The sequence below is a fragment of the Sander lucioperca genome, chromosome 5 (assembly GCF_008315115.2).
Source record: "Sander lucioperca isolate FBNREF2018 chromosome 5, SLUC_FBN_1.2, whole genome shotgun sequence".
NCBI classification, from domain to species: domain Eukaryota; kingdom Metazoa; phylum Chordata; class Actinopteri; order Perciformes; family Percidae; genus Sander; species Sander lucioperca.
In genome coordinates, this window is record NC_050177.1 from 4,756,748 (window position 1) to 4,776,659 (window position 19,912).

The 19,912-nt window shown below is 40.4% G+C and overlaps 2 long non-coding RNA genes and 1 pseudogene across 2 annotated transcripts; 1 reads left to right on the plus strand and 2 right to left on the minus strand.

Moving 5' to 3' along the window:
- LOC118495060 overlaps window positions 1-19,912 on the minus strand; it is a 1,111,612-nt pseudogene that overhangs the window by 656,468 nt on the left and 435,232 nt on the right.
- LOC118495069 lies at window positions 2,126-12,928 on the minus strand. The gene is made up of 3 exons (XR_004897383.1): window positions 12,817-12,928; window positions 6,456-6,462; window positions 2,126-2,136 (listed from the first exon to the last, which is right to left on the minus strand). It is a non-coding gene; the product is annotated as an uncharacterized LOC118495069 (long non-coding RNA).
- LOC118495070 lies at window positions 12,597-18,150 on the plus strand. Its single transcript, XR_004897384.1, has 3 exons — window positions 12,597-12,817; window positions 12,944-12,946; window positions 18,140-18,150. It is a non-coding gene; the product is annotated as an uncharacterized LOC118495070 (long non-coding RNA).

A 19,912-nucleotide genomic window follows, 5' to 3' on the forward strand; every position in this document is an offset into this window, starting at 1 on the left:
CTCCCTCTGTTCGCTGATTGGACCGCCAAAAACTTGGGTCGAGAAAACCCAAGACTATACCGCGAACCCAGACGGAGTACTGAAGGGAAATGAAAATTGAGCGTAAGTACGTAGGAGGGCGGAGCCAGGCTAGCTAAATATGTCTTTTCCTGCCACAATATGAGGCACAATAAGTAGAGAATTATTAGGGCTAGAGTGCAGAGAGCGTCGAAGGCCCTATTGAAACTGAAGGAATTATTAGGGCCCGAGTGCCGACAGCGGCGAAGGCCCTATTGAAACTGAAGGAATTATTATTATTGCGGCAAATTATTGCTTTTTTGAGGGGTGGCCATTTTGTGCGTTTCGCCATCGAAACAGGAAGTGGGTGTAACTTGAGTGTACATTGTTCAATTGGCTCGAAACTTTTCAGGATTCATAAGTGTCCAAACCTGAGGACATATTAAGGCCGATATTGGCTCAAAGTCATAGCGCCCCCTAGTGGCAACAGGAAGTAGGCCTAAAAGTCAAGGTGCTATACTTTAATGAACTCCTCCTAGAGATTTCATCAAATCGACTTCAAATTCGGTCGGTGTACATTGTCCAATTTGGCCAAAATTTCTCACGATTGTCCATGCCTGAGGACATTTATAAGCAAAAAATTCATAGCGCCCCCCGCTGGCAACAGGAAATCAGCCTTATATGATAAACATCATCCGATTTACATGAAAATTATGTGTGGTCTACATGTACCATAACCACACCCACTTACTTAGGCCACGCCCTCTTTCAGAACATTTGAACCGTTTAAGGTAGAGTCTTGTGTGAGGTGTCATTGAATTCAGTAGAGAGTTCCTTCTTCATTGTTGATGGTTTGGCCCGCCCCCTATGCTTAAACCATGCCCCCTTTCATAACTGGTGACCCATTTAAGGTAGAGTCTTGTGTGAGGTATCATTGAACTCAGCAGAGAGTTTCTTTTTGATTGGTGATGGTTTGACCTGCCCCCTATGCTGTAGCCACACCCCCTTTTTACAACTTATGACCCGTTTGATGTAGACCCTTGTGTGAGGTATCATTGAACTCAGCAGAGAGTTCCTTATTCATTGGTGATGGTTTGGCCCGCCCCCCTATGCTTAAGCCACGCTCCCTTTCATAACGGGTGACCCATTTAAGGTAGAGTATTATGTGAGGTATCAATGAACTCAGCAGACTTCCTTTTTTGTTGGTAAAGGTTTGCCCCAACCCCTATGCTTTGGCCACGCCCCCTTTCACAGCTAATGAACTGTATAACGTAGAGTCTTGTGTGAGGTATCACTGAACTCAGCAGGGAGTTCCCTTTTCATTGCTAACGATTTGCAATGTCTGAGTGCCGCGCAAATGCACGGTCGCAAGGAACGGCGTCCGGCAGTAACCCCAACGCGCGCAGTTGTGCAAGGGCCCATCCAACACTGCTTGCAGTTTGAATTAGTGCCCGAGCGCCGACAGCGCCGAAGGCCCTATTGAAACTGAAGGAATTGTTATTATTACGGCAAATTAATTGCTTTTTTGAGGGGCTTAACATACTCAGAAACTCACCAAAATTGGCGGTCGCATCAAGTCTGGTGAAAATTTACGTATTTTACAGGGTTTTGGAATAGGCGCACAAAAATGTCTCGCTAGCACCCCCTACAAAATTGAGCCCCTGCAGTACGTTTAACGTAGACTAACGAAACTTGGTACACATACGTAGCATGTCAAGACGTACAGAAAAGCTCATTGGAGCCATAACCTAAACCCAACAGGAAGTCCGCCATTTTTAATTGAAAGTTCGAAATTAGTGCGATTTCCACGTCGTACTTTACCGAACTCCTCCTAGAAATTTCATCTGATCAACTTCAAATTTGGTCTGTACCATCTTAAGACGTTAAAGTTCGAAATTAGTGCAATTTTGCCCATTTCCACCAAGGGGGTAAGCTTCGCTTCAGAGCTTCAATCTCCTATGGCGCCATTTTGATGCTACAAAGCGATCACCCGACGTTAGCATTCCATTGACTGCCATTCATTTTGACGTCACTTTGACAGCGAATAACTTTACATCTGAAGCGTTTAAAGACTTTATTTGTCCATTGTTTATTTCTAAAGAAACACGACAATGTATAAAAGGCTCCATTACCTTGTACCTCACGTTATGGCTCCGTAGCAGACGTTTTTGTAAAAATAGGCTAACAATTGTGTCATAACCATGCGACTTACTGTCGCATAGTAGAGGAATTACTGTATAGTACAGGAGAAGCCCGCAGGTGGTTTGGACTTACATTAGCTGTTTAAGTTTAATTACTAATGTTAACTAGCATTTTAGTTAGCAATAATTAGCCTGTGTCCATGTTATCTCCTTATATATACCTAAGCTCTCCGTCTCTGCAAGATTGGGAATGATTGAGATTTCTCTTGGCACAGCTACCAGAAGACGTACAACTTTCAGACACGTTGCTCACGTCACATTTACGTCGTTTCTCGCAGTAACGCTCAGCGCTCACCGGAAAAGTGCTTCTAAAGGCCTTCACTGGTCTCCGTCCAGAGCAACGGGATCTGTTGGTCCATTCTTATATACAGTCTATTATTTCCACGTCGTACTTTAACAAACTCCTCCTAGAGAGTTCATCCGATCAACTTCAAATTTGGTCTGTGCCATCTTAAGACCTTAAAAATGAAAAGTTATTAAAAGAAAAACTTTTCGTCATAGGGCATGGCCGTGACGGGGCGGCCATTTTGTGCATTTCGCCATCGAAACAGGAAGTGAGTGTAACTTGAGTGTACATTGTCCAATTGGCTCAAAACTTTTCAGGATTCATAAGTGTCCAACCCTGAGGACATATTAAGGCCGATATTGGCTCAAAGTCATAGCGCCCCCTAGTGGCAACAGGAAGTAGGCCTAAAAGTCAAGGTGCTTTAACAAACTCCTCCTAGAGATTTCATCAGATCGACTTCAAATTCGGTCTGTGTCATCTAAAGATCTTAACAATGAAAAGTTATTAAAAGCAAAACTTTTTGTCCAACTTTAACCACGCCCACTTACTCAGGGCATGCCCCCTTTCATACCATTTGAACTGTATGACGTAGAGTCTTGTGTGAGGTATCATTGAACTCAGCAGGGAGTTCCCTTTTCATTGGTGACGATTTCCAGTGTCTGAGTGCCACACAAATGCACGGTCGCAAGGAGTGGCGTCCGCCAGTAACCGCTATAATAATACTTGTGTACATGTACAGTATTTGTATATTATCTTCAATAATATCATACACACACTCACACACGCACACACACACACACACGCACACACACACACACACACACACACACACACACACACACACACACACACATTCTATGATGAATCGTGCACAAGTTTAAGGATGGAATCACATTTTACTGGAATTGTACCTCATGATTTCATGTGACAAATTAAAAAAAATATTGATTGATTGATTGATTGGTTGATTGGTTGGTTGGTTGGTTTATTGATTGATTGACATTACTTATAAGCTAAGTCGGTGATTTGATAGTGCAGTAGTGAACATTGTGTTGTGCTTTATCCTGACGGTGCTGGTTGGGGGTGTGTTCATCATATCCCCAACCGACACCGTCAGACACCGCCTACCAAGACCCTGGGTCTGTCTGAGGTTTCTCCCTAAAACTGAGTTTTTCCGCGCCACTAAATGCTTGCTCTTGGGGGAATTACTGGAATTTTTGGGTCTTTGTAAATTATAGAGTGAGGTTTAGACCTACTCTGTCTATAAATTGTCTCGAAGTAACTCTTAAAAAATGAATTGAATTGAAATAATTCTCCTGTAGTTCTCCTGTTGTTCTCCTGTAGTTCTCTTGTATTATTCCTGTAGTACTCATGCACTTCTCCTGTAGTTCTCCTGTACTTCTCCTGTAGTTCTCCTTTACTTCTCCTGTAGTACTCCTGTACTTCTCCTGTAGTACTCCTGTACTTCTCCCGTAGTACTCCTATACTTCTCCTGTAGTACTCCTATACTTCTCCTGTAGTTCTCCTATACTTCTCCTGTAATTCTCCTGTAGTACTCCTGTAGTTCTCCTGTGGTTCTCCTATACTTCTCCTGTAGTTCTCCTGTAGTTCTCCTTTCCTGCTCCTGTACTTCTCCTGTAGTACTCCTGTACTTCTCCTGTAGTTCTCCTATACTTCTCCTGTAGTTCTCCTGTAGTTCTCCTATAGTACTCCTGTACTTCTCCTGTAGTTCTCCTGTACTTCTCCTGTAGTTCTCCTGTAAGAATCTTCCAAAGGAAGATGGGGGGGGAAATGGGAGCACCAGTAAATGACCGTATGGACCGTATATGAGCTGTAGCAGACAGATTCCAAGTTTATGCAGTAAGATAATTTGAAACAGGGTCAACTTGTTTTACAAATGTGTGTGTGTGTGTGTGTGTGTGTGTGTGTGTGTGTGTGTGTGTGTGTGGTCCAGGAGACATCACTGTTGCTGGAACTACTCGAGAATTTGAATACTTTGCCAGGGTCTGTCTGTCTGTCCGTCTGTTTGTCTGTGGACAGATTTTGTCACTGCAATAGCGTCACAGCAGTGCAAGATGCAGTCAAGAAACTTTACAGGTCCTCCAAATTGGAGGATGGGTGTGGTCTGAGCAATGGTGTCGGTAGCAGGGGGTAAGAAGTAGGGAAGGGGCCTTTCCCCCGACTCATTTGTTCACTGTTTATTGTTAATTTGTCACCCATTTGTAGATTTGGCAATGCAGGACAATTAGTCACTTTATGTGAGTTGTATAAGAAAAATCTGTCTTAAGTGATTAAGCCTAATTTTTAGTTTTCCTATCTATCTACCAATAGGTTTAGAGTATCTGACCAGTATACATTTTATTTGAAGAAATTTATTTCTAGAATGCTATAAAATCCACTGATCTTAATACTAGTGCAGTGATGTACAGTCTTCAGTCTTGACAAAAACACTGTCTACAAGTGAAAAAAATAAACAAGTAAAAACTGCATTGATAATCATCTTACTCCAATGGCAGTTTGTTTGAAGGTTAAGTAAATGTAAGTCTGAATAAGGCTGAATATGTGATCAAATGACTTGTAAAGATGGATGTTTTAATGGATCCAAATGGGAAACTTACTTGATGAGTGTAACAGCTGTCAGGGCATAAAGCTTAGAATCCTTAGACATCTGACTGTGTCATCCCTCTTCTCTCTCTGGACTGGGAGCATCTGCATAATGCATCCTGTGGTATTTGCCATGGCTGGCTGTGGTTGTGGATGAAGGGAGCGGATGCCTGCCAGTCATCCAGTGCACAGCATGACATTTGTTCCTCTTCAGTTGTAATGGGGACTCACTGATGTTTTCAGTTTGCTGTTATCGAGGGCTTGTTTGGAGGGGCGTGACACTGCAAATCCAACCCTCGAAACCTCTCTCCATGAGTGACCGTTCCACTCCTGTTAATTGACCACTTTCACGCCTCTTATTGTTTCATTTATCTTGCACCTGGGCCACTGCAAGGACAGAGCTGCTGGAGGGAACATTAGGAGAAGACACATTTTATCCACATCAGTATAACAGTACACACACACACACACACACACACACACACACACACACACACACACTGAACTTATTTCATGCATTAAAAAAAAAAACAAGAGGGTTTGAATAGAAAGTATATTCATGATAATAAAAATAAATTGCAATTTCAACTAGTAGGCTCGGGCCTTTACATAGACACACATTTTAAAGAGTGGATTTAAATTAAGACTTTGCCAGCCTGAGATTGTCATGTAGAGAGCTCCACAGCTGGGTGCAGACACTGGAGACCATGCCAGCTTTTGATGGCCGTGCTTTTTGAGGTTTCAAATGAGATGACAGATCACATGGCATTCCTTGGCACAGATTATGTGCTGTGGTGTTTTAACAACCTGCTGCAAGGCGTTTCAATCAGCAGTGGAAGAGTTCCATACCATAAATATAATGCACATTTTAGGATGCTCTCTTCAGCCTCCTCAAGAAGTTATAGTGTATGTTATAACATATGTTTTATGTATACGTAATGTAATGTCAGTCATTTTAGTTGTATATGTATTTATGTATTGTGTCTAAGAATTGAAAAACTCCAGTCCAGGTTTATAAGCACAGTGAATTACAGCATTATAGACATATTTAAGCAAGGCTGTGGGCAACAGGCTGATTTGTAAAAGAGAGAAAAAGAACCCTCTACATTTTTTTTCTGAACAGTGTTCAATGAATAAATACTTAATCAGAGGAATGAAAGAAGCCCCCCCCCCCATTTCATTCAAAGGAATTATGCTTAGGGTATCAAAATGGCTAGCAGCGGCACTGCGCACAGTTTTATAAATGAGACCCCTGGTCTGTAGTGATGGTCAAATGAATCTTTGTGAACCACTGTCCTTATTTTCTGAGCTCACTAGATGGCGCTCTCTGTTCAACAAAGGGTTGAAAACACACTGAATTGCCATACCTTTAACCTTTTTCTTTGAACAGAGAGCACCATCTAGTGAGCTCAGAAAATGTGACAGTGGTTCGCTTCATTTGACCATCACTACCAGATAGAGAGAGACCGAACTTGCAAAACAAGATTTAGGTGAGCATCTTTGTTATGGCGCCATCAATATCTTTGCATAACCCAAACCTTGACAGCTTCAGCGGGAGATACATGCCTGATGGAGATTCCCAGAACCTTCTTCACCTATCCAGAGTCGCTCCTGAGTTTTTTCATAACACTGTGTGTTTATAATTAAACCTGTGTTTGGGCAACTTACACAATTACTATATTAGCACTAGTTACAGCTTAGTTTTGGGTCTCCGGGTAGATTATGAAGCTACTATGCGTAGTCTCCTGTGTGCACTGGACGGAGGGTCATTGATGGGCAAATGTTTGCCCCAGCAACCCTCCCAGGTTAATCCAGCCATGTCTCTGTGTGTGTGTCAGGATTTCAGGAAACATGACGAGTCATGATTGATTCCTCTGTTATCTGAACCCAGAACTACTGCCTGGCAGGGCAAAAGCTACTGATTTCATGTTTTAAAATATAAAATATAGCAGAATTTTAGGTGGAGAAAGTAAATAAAAGAATGTACTCCAGTGTAAAACTGGACCAAACCCGGTTCTTGTCCAAAACCACCCATTCCAATGCAAAGATGAATGCTGTTGGCAGACCGAGTTTGTATCTCCCACTAAAGCCTTCATGACTACTGGCAGCAGACAGCCGTGATCTCCTCTCCTTTCGCTGCTTTGCTCCTTCTCTCGTCCTGTGTGTTCATTAGGCTGGGGGCTGTGGCCCAGGCTATCAACTGCAGGATTGCTTTCTCTATCTGTCTCACAATCAGTTATTCCATTAAGCTGACAATATCATCTCTTCAGGTGCAGAATAGAGATAGACAGGTTTCTTTGTGGGAGGCAGGATGTCAGCGCCAAGAGTACTTATCAGGAAGGATGAAAACGTACTGGCAACACCACATCTGTTGTGGTGTGGCCTTATGATTGGTTAAAGGCACAGGGAACATTCTGTAGTTCAAGGGGGTTTCAAGTTGAAATCTAAGCCTGGATCTGATATTGTTTTATGGGGACCTATGGAACACAAATTAAATCGATTGTACATACTATATATTCCCAATTTCCACCACACACATTTTGTCAAGACTACCAAGTCTGTTGTTTAAATGTGCATAAACATGCCAGTCGGTAGATAGATTTTCTTATGCACAACCCCTGATGTGCTTTCTAATTGCCAACAGCATTGTGTTGAGCGGATAATAAACTAGCTGCTCACAATATCCTCTTTAATCAGGTGACTTTCTTCCTACCCCACTGAAAAGGATGAAGTAATGTGATTACGCTTTCAAGTCCAAGGTACTATTCTGATAATTTCTTACACCTAGAAAGTTTTTCGTAAAGTGCTTGTTAAATACGGACCGAACATGTAATTGGTAGTGATGGTCAAATGAAGCTTCGCGAACCACTGTCTTTATTTTCTGAGCTCACTAGATGGCGCTCTCTGTTCAAAGAAAAAGGTTAAAGGAATGGCAATTGAGTGTGTTTTCAACCCTTTGTTGAACAGAGAGCACCATCTAGTGAGCTCAGAAAATAAGGACAGTGGTTCGCGAAGCTTCATTTGACCATCACTAGTAATTGGTATTTAAATGGTCCTAAACATTGACTTGAGTCAAACAAAATTACAAAATAGGACTGAGGAGCTTTGTATAAAGAAGCTCAAAGTAACTTTGTCTCAATGTGATTGCTTTAGACTGCAGTGACTCCTATATTGAAGCACGTAAGAAGAAAGCATATTAAAAGATATTTCCCTTTATAGTTATGGTGACAGTATCAAACATACTATGTAAGATATCATTCATTCAAGTTTTAAATGAGTTAAAGGATAGATTAACCCAAATTAACCTTGAAGTGAAAATCACATAAAAAAGGTTTGACATGTTTGTTAATCAAAGGCTTAATTAAATGTTTAATACATGAAACTGAGAACACAGGAGTTGACCTAAAACTTAGTATTTATTGTGTATTTCGGTAGGTTTATAAATGCATAAGACCATTATGTTTTTCTTTCTTATCCATTCTGATACTTGCTCCCACTTCTTCACAGCCCTGCCATTATAACTATTATTGCACATTTGCATAATAAATACAGGTGGATAATATGAGCATTAAGAATAATCATTCTATCACATTTGATTGTATCAATGTTAAATTCATCATGTTGTTAATCAATTTATCATCCATTTTCCATGTTCCTGTGCTGTGATGAAAGCATATCCTCTCCCTCTGTGCAGTAATGCTGCCATCTGCTGGTCATACATACTGGCCCTGGATACATTTAACTCAGCACAGTGCAGTCACCATGGACTCACTAGCACCAATCCCACTAATGCTGATTAGTTGATATGGGGTTAAAAAAAACACCTGGATGGTACTTATGATGCAATTTGAAGATGGTTCATATTAATGCTACATTTCATGGAAAACCACATTTCAGCAAAAAGGGTTATATCAAGATATTACATACACATTTCGGACTGGAACAAGACAACAAAAATCTATGTTTCACTCAGCAAGAAAGTCTGCTAAGACTGACAAGGCACAATTACTTCCATCAAGGAGACACATGAGGCCATGCCTCATCAAGACATGGAACAGGTTTGTTCTCTGCCCCTTTGTTGTCTGAGTGTAAGCATCACCACTTAACTGGGAACACATTCCAATCTGAAAATGGGGGTGGGGGGAAGATTTGAAAACAGACTTGATGATATTATAACCCTTGTCTCCCCTGGGATTATTACGTTTCACCTTATTTTCTGAACAAAGTATCTGTTAAGTGATCAAGGGAAATTTTATGATAGGGGAAAAATCTATTTTTTAAAAAAAGTAAAAGTTTTTATTAAAAAAAAAAAAAATTGTGAAGCTAACTACGAAAACACCAACTTTGCCATATCTCGGCTAAAATAAATGCTATCAACGCCAAACTTTAGATTCTTGTTTGCCATGACCTTTTGTTGGTCCCACACGCGTTTGATGAAAATTGGTCACTAGGGGGCGCTACAAGTACAAAAGGTTTATAACTCATGAACGGTTCATCCAAGTTTTACAAAATTTGATGGGTACCATCTAGGTCCACTCCTGAGGCCAATCCTCGAGTGGGGTACTGAGGGGTAAAAGTGGGCGTGGCCTATGGGACCCAAGTCTAGATTCACCACTTACACTAATGTGAACAACTTTAAAATTTACAGGATGGACAATGGGCCATGGACCACACCTACCAAAAATTACACATGTGGACCACTAGGTGGCAATATAATGTTTTTTTGCCTTTAACTCCCACATTCCACATCACACATTAGAAAACCTTAGGCCGGTTACACACTGGATGCGTCGCGCAAGCGTGGCGTTTCTGTTGCGTCTCAGAAATGTGGCCGCTGCGTGGATTTTTCTGTGTCCTACACACCAGAAGCGTGTGTGACGCGGCGCTGCTCCTGCTGCTAGGTACAGGGAGGGCTGATCTCGGGACATAGCGCCGACACATTCAAAGTCTGAAAAATGGTTAAGTGGGCTGTCTGTTTATAACAACTTTGTGTAGCTGGACCGTCACTCAGAACACACACTACGTTGTTATTGTAGCCTATTCTACCCTTTATATATAGGCTTGTTCGACATATGGGGAGAGAGTTGTTAAACTTAAAATAAATATATAGCCTACTGATTTGATTAAAGTAAGACAACGTCGGCAGTATTGACTGCAAAATATGTTACAGAATATTTCGTTCTGTATGACAGGTGCTATATTTGAAAATCTTTGAAATTTTTTTTATTACATTTATTTCTACATTGATGTCAAAACCTAGAGACTTTCAAACATCAAGATGTCATTTATTAATATGCATTCGTGTCTAAATTACATATAAACACATTTTCCTATTCTATTTTGCATGGAAACGCTTCCAACACGCTCGCGTCTCGCGTGAAAAATAGGCGTCGGTTCTATTTCTAGCAGGCTCGCGTCTCAGGCGCAGCTCGAGACGCGCGTCTCAGGCGCGTCTCATGCAGGCAGTGTGTAAGCTCTAACCTGTTAACATGGGAGCCGAAATAAAAACGGACACGCCACACGGCTGACACGCTCGCGCGACGCATCCAGTGTGTAACCGGCCTTAGATCCACGTGTTCCTTGAATCAAGCTGAATCACATGATATAGGCCATGCCCATTTCTGCTTAAAATCTTTTTCGCAATATTGCGCAATGCGCAAAACCAACTTTTTCGAACTCGTCCTAGGCCATGCGACGGATCAGCACGAAACCTGGTACGTAGCGCCTCCAGATGGACCTGACCAGAAGTTACTCAAAGAATTTTGCTACGTTAAAGTATGCGCATTTGACGACCAAACAAATTTTCATATCTAGCTACCACACACATATCATATTATATCTCGGCAAAATTAAATATTATCAGCAATGAACTTGAGATCATTGTTCAACATCCCACTACGATGCTCTGTACCAAATTTGGCGAATATCGGCCTTTAGGGGGCGCTATAAGCAACGTTTATTTGTTTTGGCCAATAACTCAATGCATTTAAATGGGAAATTTGCAATTGCAATATCTCTGCCACAGTAAATGCAATCAACACGAAACTTGTGTTGCTCATTCGGCATGCCGCTCTGTGGCTCTGTACCAAATTTGGAAAACATCGGCCATTAGGGGGCGCTTTAATCAACGTAGACGAGTTTTGGCCCTTTTACTCAATCAATGTTAATGGGATATTTGCAATGGGAATGTTCCACAGAACTTGCAGCTCACACTTCTCAATATTTACTGATGTTTGCCTCCTACCGTTACGTTTTGGTTTTTGCATTTGCATGCTCCCCTGGTTTTCTACAATAAACTTCTTAACCCAACTGACAAAGTTTCTACAACCTTCACAGTGGACAAACACAACTCTTTTCTCCCACTTTTTCAATCCAAAATCAACATCATTCATAGGCGCCAATACCGTGGGTGCTCACCCACGGAAAATACTGAGCACCCACGTGTGCCAGACTGCCAGTAGGCTACATTCATTTACAATTAAACATTGCAGTTGGTGCTAAGTGGAGAGTCCGTCATAGTGTGATCGGTGGCATTGATTCTTAATTTCCCACGAAGATGATGGCGGTTACGTGTTAGTTAAACTTTTCATCTCCAATGCTATCTGTATTTGTGAGAAGTGGCGCTGTCCTGAGTTGAAAGCCTACTTTACTTTATTATCGAGTTAATAGGCGTGTATGTTTGTGTCGGCCGCTGTCCATTTCCTAAGGTTCTGAAATGCAAACAATTTTTGACTACTTTTTTTTTTTTTTAAAGGGCGTGCGCCTGTGGGCACCCACGGAGGAAAACATAAATCGGCGCCTATGACACTATTTACAACAACCTGACCACCTCCCCTGCTCCTTCAACCACCACACCTGCCTCCCCCCCTCCACCCTCTCATTTCTCTCTGCTGTCCCCTGTGGTCAGGGGGGTTAAGAAGTTTGTTTATTGTAGAGAATTGTTAAATTTAGTCTGTATATGCTAGTGATGGTCAAATGAAGCTTCGCGAACCACTGTCTTTATTTTCTGAGCTCACTAGATGGTGCTCTCTGTTCAAAGAAAAAGGTTAAAGGAATGGCAATTCAGTGTGTTTTCAACCCTTTGTTGAACTGTGGTGGAAGTTTTTCGATGCAGCAGGTGTAGATGTTTTAAAAATAGAAGGTGAAACAAAATAAGGACAGTCGAAGACCAAGTTAGGTTTTTTGTATTTTATTAAGTATATTTGCAAATATAGGAGGAACACAGGTGTGGAAAAGCTCTTCAAATGAGTGAACAGAAACACTGAACTTAAATACATCTTCAGAGTGACAGCACACACGCACTTGGCTTATTATGACTCTACATTTCTCACAGACAATCTGATACACATGAAGACAATCAAAAAACAACACAAGAGACATCTTGGAGCCATTTCGCCTCCTCCTCCCTGTACGACTTTCACCCCCCCAGTTGCATCTCAACTGGCATGGGAAAACTAAATGTATCAGGAGAGATAGTTTTAGGGTGACCTTGTAGCCCCTATCTGTTCAGTAGTGATGGCCAAATGAAGCATCATGAAGGTTTGTGAACCATTTTCTGTATTTTCTAAGCCCACTAGATGGCGCTCTCTGTTCAACAAAGGGTTCAAATCACACTGAGTTGCCATTCCTTAAGCCATTTCTTTAAACAAAAGAGCTCCATCTAGTGGCCTCAGAAAATAAATAATATGCTTCACAAAGCTTCATGAAGCTTCTTTTGCCCATCACTACTGTTCAGACAAACAGTGCTCACATTATGTTCCAGACATTGTGATTCTCACTTAGTTAGAATCAGATTCTTCATGTGGGAATGAGATAACCTCCCTTTCAGCATTGTGAGAGAAAGCTAATAGAGAAGAAAGTAAGACAAAAATATAAAGAATCATGCTTAAATGTAATTTGCCATTACAGAACAGAGAGCACCATCTAGTGAGCTCAGAAAATAAGGGCAGTGGTTCGCGAAGCTTCATTTGACCATCACTAGTATATGCATGGAGATGAACTGTTAACCACTACTAACACTACTGGCAATGTACCGCAGATGTCGCGACTCACACCTCTCGATATTTACTGACGTTTACCTCCCCACCGCCAGGCTTTGGGTTCCGCTTTCGCACACTCCCCATGGCGTCGGGGGTGACTGGCATCGGTGGCTTGGACCCCGTCATAACTGCTTGCAGTTCTAGTTTATTTTGTCCCTCTCTCTTTTCTCTTCTTTTTTAATTTGCTTTCTATCTTTCTTCCATTCTTTTTTATTAATGTAATATGATGATGCGTTGACCTGCCAAGGGACTACAGATGAAAATTAGCTTTTTTGCTAACTGGCACGTTTACATTTTGAGTGTAAACAAAAAATGTCAATTGATGTGCATTGTCCCTTTTAATTAAACAAATAAATAAATGAATGTAAACATAGTCATTGTTGCTGCCACTCCGTCTCTGCTGCCTGCCTCCATGTTACGTCTTGTATGTGGCCTCTGTGACTATTCTCCTTTCTCTTGTCTCCTTTGTATTGTTTTTACTGCATGGACTGCTTTAATGCCTTTGCCATCATCTGTGCTTGCGTATTTGTGCATGCTTGTTTGTGTGCCACTTGTTTGTATGTCGTAATCCTTTTTGCTTAGGCCTGCTGTCATAGATGGAATGTAATTTATTTTAATTTGTTAACCATTGTATTTTAGGATACCTTTTGTCAGCTGGCCGATGGAAATTAGCCATAGAGGCTAAAGCTGCTCCTTTTACTGTACAGTGAATTAAGGGGGACTGTCCATGACATAATAAATAAACTAAGCTAAAGACTGAGCATGTTCCAGCCAGGTAGTGTGACTGAAGTTCTTTAGTCTACACACTTGTGTCTCTCTGCTGAAAAAGGAAAACACTTAATAATCCCACAACATATTAACATGTTATAAGATTAATTTTATTTGCATTTTCATACAGTTACATACGTCCACATACATACACATAAATAAATAATGTATGTGCTTGGACTATTTGCTCTTTTTATCCTTTAATGACATCCTGCTGGTGGTGCAATGCTGTGGAAAATGACATCTAAAGTGACATCAGTTTAGAAAACATGAAGTTGGCATGCAAACAGGCCATGTCATGACTTGGTGGTTGAAATGAAGCTGTTTCTAAAAAAAATACATTACACTCTTTTGATTACAACTTAATCACAATACACAAATTACTTTTATGATTACATATATTTTTTCAAATAGCGTCTTCCATTTTCTTCCATTGTCAGAGGTTCGTCCACTAGCACTTGACAAATTGTAGGAAACAAGTCTTTACCACTGTTTTGTGTGTGTGTGTGTGTGTGTGTGTGTGTGTGTGTGTGTGTGTGTGTGTGTGTGTGTGTGTGTGTGTAGTCCCTTTCTCGGCTGTTCTGAGCCTCTGTAAGAAAGGAGCATTTAAACATACCACTTTCCTAAGTCTGATGTATGTCATCATTGATTCAAAAAAAGTTGTTACATTAGGCTTTAGTCAATTCAACAAGGTTCATACAGATAGTTATAGTGAACAAAGTAAGTACTGATTCCATCTGTAAACATTTTTCTGTTACCAGCAATATTTCATTAAGGATATTACCTAAGCAAGAAAGGTATCGTAAAGATATGTACTTAAGGTATTAAAAAGCACTATAGAAAAGTCCTCACATTATTTAAACTGGAAATGATCAAAGCAGTTTTCTGTCAATCAACTAATTGATTTAAGAAACTAATCATTTCAGCTGGACCTGTAGGCCTATATATTTGTCGGGCAGTTTGATGACAATAAAACATTATATTTCATAAACATATGTTTTATGTGCAAACATCCTAATTCTTTGTAACCCAAATATGTCAGATTACAATAGCATCTGTAAGCATTTGACTAAACTCTGCTACTGACTCTTTTGTCTTTTGAAGAAATTAGTCATTCCTACAAATGACATAATTTGTCTTTGAAATCAAAAAATCAACTGTTTGTTTATCACCTATATGACATAAGAAATATTTTATTTAGCCCCCACTGGGGAAATTCCCTAGTTACAGCAGCTCAAAATTTCAATCACAAAAATTTATTTAGTCTTTGTCAACTTTATTTTACAACTTCTAATCAACAGCATTTTAGATTTTTTGCACTTCACTTTTGTATGTTCACAATTTACATCAGCTTTTGGCATTTTGGAAAGAAGCATATTTTCTCCATTAGTAGAAAAACTATAATTTAAATATCCCTCAGATAAAGGCAGTGAAAGTAACTGTTCAATTTAACTCCTATACAATTCATCAATAGGAAACCCATTATCCTAATTCAAAACTACATTTAGCTCTCTGGCACCAGCAGGAACTGACCTGGAAAGCAACCTCTTGTTTTTTCTAAACTTTTTTCCTAAAATGCATTTGAGTCAATTCAAGTTTTTTATGTTTGTGTGCTCAGAGACAGAAGGTCTTGTGGCAGACTCCTCCTTGCTGGAAAGGCCTGCTTGTAACCTGAGCCAGTCTCTCATAGACTGTCATCCAGTGTACTTCTCTATCTCTTTAATGCTTGTTTCTTCTAAGCTTTTCCTGACTGAATTGTTATCCCTTTTATATACAAAGTATATTATATATTATTATCTTTATAGCATAAATGTATTATACTTTTACTGTTTATAAGATTTATCTTTAACTTCCATTATATCTTACTTTTCGTGTAAGTTTTATCTTTAACTTCCCTCCTGTATTATTTTGCATCATCAAAAATACAACATTTAAATGATTAAACGTTTTTCTTAACTTCAATATATATATGAGAGTAAATATTAAATGAATATGTGCATACCATTGTCTCAGTATATTACTCATAATGTACATCATTTAAGCATTCACATCAACATTAAACATTTTTAAACAACAAAAAGTTCAATAAATAATAATTATTTATTTTTTTCTTTTAAAGAAAAAGAAATCACCAAAATAAAATGTTTTCAACATCAATATCAATTAGTAATTTAGTTTTAAACAATTTGTGATATAGCAACTCAAAATACAATCAAGTCTTTAGTGCAGCTTTACTGAAAAACTCACTAGAGTACAATATTAAATGAACTGCTTTTAGGATGAAATCTCATATCAACCTGTATTGGTTTCAATATAACCAATAACCTAAGACAAATTAAACAAAAATATGTTGTTTATTATATTTTTGGGTTTGGTTTGTATCACAAAGTAATACTAATTGCTGTCTGGTATTTCTAAAAATCATTATGAATTCAAGTTTTTAGGCCTATAGAGCAACCCTAAGTACTTCTACATGTAAATATTTATCCAATTTGTTACCTGATATGGGAACATATCACATTATATCAATTATGTCAAACACTGTACCTCAAAATCATTGCTGAACCTAAATTCCACATGCACAACTCCTGTTTTTTTCTCTTATCTCTGGGTGTGTGTGTGTGTTGCTATGGCCTTGCTGCTCTGTAAGTTTAGTCTACAGTGAGGGGTTACCATTCACCTCACTGAGTGTCTCTGATGCTCTCATTGTGGTTGTTAGATGTCATCAGGAATTGGTGCCTTTTTTTGCAGTGAGATACAATACGTTACCAGTTGGTCCTCACACAATGGTGTGTTCGGTGGGTGTCCTCCTCGCCCAAGTCCAATGTGTGGAGGTGCTGTTAACAAAATCTCAAAGGGTGACAGGTTAAGTTGCTTGCGCGTGCGCATTTTCATAACCCTCCGTACAATAGGCATAGCTCTTGTCAAGGGTAGGCATTTTGCATTTTGAATGCAAACCACTATACTTGAGATTTTGGTTGGAATTTTCCATTTTGGAATTATTTCAGTGAGTAGGGCTTTGGCTACTACACTAGCTGTCTGTTTTATCATGACACATGCCTGACAGTATTCTCTATCAAAAATAAAAAAATAATTTTATCATTATTATGAAACAATTGTTTTTCCCTCAATTGTTTTTCGGAGTGTCTATTTGCACCCCCTCTTACACATGAGCTCTACTGCTTGTGCTGAGAGATGAGATGGCAGAGGTCCAAATCAGATAGCATCAGAATCAGGTACAACAGAGAAGCCCACACGGTTCAGGCCAGTGCTAGAGTCTCTGGGAGAAGAAATGTCAAAAAATTAAATCAGGGTTAAGAACATTGCATCTGTTAGAGTGACATTTGGCAATCTAGCAGAGTAGTAATATCTAAGGTACGTGGCCACAGATAAATAGAGTTTTTCCATTTTGTTCCCACAAAATGTGTAACACAGAATGTGGAACAGGATGTATTTAATGCTTCGAGCGACAGAATCGAGTTTAGCAGAGAAATTTGCAACCGGACGGAGTTTGTCACCGTGGTGTTGCAGCAACACAGAGGTCACGCAGCTGTTGTGCTTGTCAACGGTCTGCACAAACTGTTTTTAGGGATCTGGCAGTCCCAGCGTCGGGGAAGACTGCAGAGCCAGTTTCATACTCACGAACGCTTCATCAGCTTCGGGCATCCAAGAGTTTGTTTGATGTGAACTGAGACCCTTACCATGGATCAGGGAGCTCAATGGAGCTTCCATAATTGCATAAATAGAAATAAACATATGTTATAGGCGCATATTCCCAGTAGGACAATATTTTTTCTAAATTATATGTTTGGGAAAGTTCCAGTTAGTTACTTGTGTTTGGGTGAGATGGATTTACCATCAACTGTGATCACATGACCCAGAAAAAACTGGAGTAAAAAAAAACTTCATAGCCTTCTGTAGGACAAAGTTTTACAGTGACATCAGGAACGTGCACATTTTAGGTGACAGGCTCAAGTAAAAATCCTAATAGTTAACACTTAAACTGAAAAAGCTGCTATTCTGTTAATTTTTACAGGAAAACAGCACTGTACCAATAAAAAAAGTTGCTGATGAAAAAAGAGCAGATGCTCAAACCTTGAGAGATGTAGAAAAAACACACAAGGAGTTGGGCACTTCAAAAAAATTATATTGGTTGTCAGTCAAGCATGCAGCTACAACACAGTCAGTATCAGTCCAAATCACATGTGAGTTTGTCATTTATGTCTCTAAAGAACCGTTTTGAGCATTCTTCATCAGGCCCTGTAGTAACATGAGCTGTGCAATGCAAGTTGTCAGGTTTCATACAGTCAGAGGCAGAGCTGATTACAGACGCCGCCTCAGTGAGGACATTTTAGCCACACTGTAATTAACAAATGTGGTTATATCAGATGCATCATTACGAGAAATTCTCAATCCGTCAGGTGTTGAGGTTAAAACAATGTTAAAAGTGCACATTAAATCATGACCAAGCAAAATAAGTGGACATAAATCAGACACCAAAAAAGAAAACTGTCAGTTTCCCATGTACATGAGAAAGGAACAGAGAAATGTTATTTTACTGCTTGACCTGTAGTCCCAATTGACCAAATAAAATGACCACTAAGCTTCGGTGTCAAATCTTTAGCTCTAATAATCAAGTTTGTAACACCAGAGTCAACTAAATAAATGAGTGGAACCCATTTAACTTTACACTCAATGGTAGGCATTTTCTTGTAGGCTTCAGAAGATAACATACTATAAGTTGGTTTAACTTTTTAAATTCTTTTTCAGAACTTTCTAACCTATCAATGGTCCCTAATAGCAAAAAAAACTGTGTATCAGTGCAAAGCATTCCTTCATTGCATGAAGCGAAGTCAAGTGTGTGGTTGCAGTAGCCTACCTCATCAGTGTTTGGACTCAGTCAATCAGAGGGACAAGTGCTGTTCTCCATCTGAGGTGGTTTGTGCTTTTTTCTTCGGGCAGTTACATACCCAATGTCCAAAGTCCTTGTACCAACACTGGTCTGGGTTGTAGGGTCATCATTTTGTCCACGGTACCCGACTCAGCCTCCTCTGCCTCGACCACGTCCTTTGTGGGAGCAGCCTTTTTCAGGTCCGCGGTCCATATGTTGCCCACCAGCCTGTTGTAACATACAGACAGACGCTTCGAACATGGTTTTCTCACGTACTCGTTGGTCTTTCCACCCGATGCAGGTGTGACGGATGCTGTCGGTCATGTTCGAGAGTCGAGTCTGGGATTTGGGCGGCGATGCACAAAACATGTGTGTCAGGGTTTTGGTATTTGGTTTCCTGTTTTATTTTGTAGTCTGTCTTGTCTGTCTTGTCTTGTCTAATTTACTTCCTGTTTTCTGTTTTCCCGCCTGTTTGATTGTTCTGCCCCGCCCTGATGTGTTCCACCTGTTTGTATCACCTGTCCGTTGTTAGTGTTCATTACCTGGTGTATTTAGTTCCTGTGCTGTTCTTTGTCTGGTGTCGGATCATTGTTTGATGTTGCGTGTTTTGTGTCTGGTTTTGTTTCTGTCAGCACGTCATAGCCTGTTCAGTTTTATCTGCCTGCTCCATTTTTGGACCGCCTTTGGTTTGTTCTGCTTTTTGTGTTTAATAAATCCTCGTGCTCATTACTCCTTGCCTGCTCTCTGCATTTGGGTCCACCAGTCTCTCTCTGCACGTGACAGAATGATCCGACCAAATATGGACCCAGCAGAATTCAAGCCAGTTTTCCATCCACTGGATTCGGATGGAGAACTTTTGACGGAGTTTCTCCGCTCCCTGCACGAGGAGGACCCTGCCTTCGCCAGGCACCTTATGGAGGTGCGTTGGCAGGCCACAGCCCAGGAGTTTCGCTTCCCCGTCTCCATGCCTGTGTTTTGTCCTGATCCCGGGCGGACGTGCAGCTCTCCTGATCCCGGGCGGACTAGCAGCTCCTCGGATGCAGCCCGGCCAGCGTGCGCCCCCGCCCGCCAACAGTCCTATGAAGGAACCCGCCTGGCTGTGTTTTCTGGGACTCGTGGAGGCCGA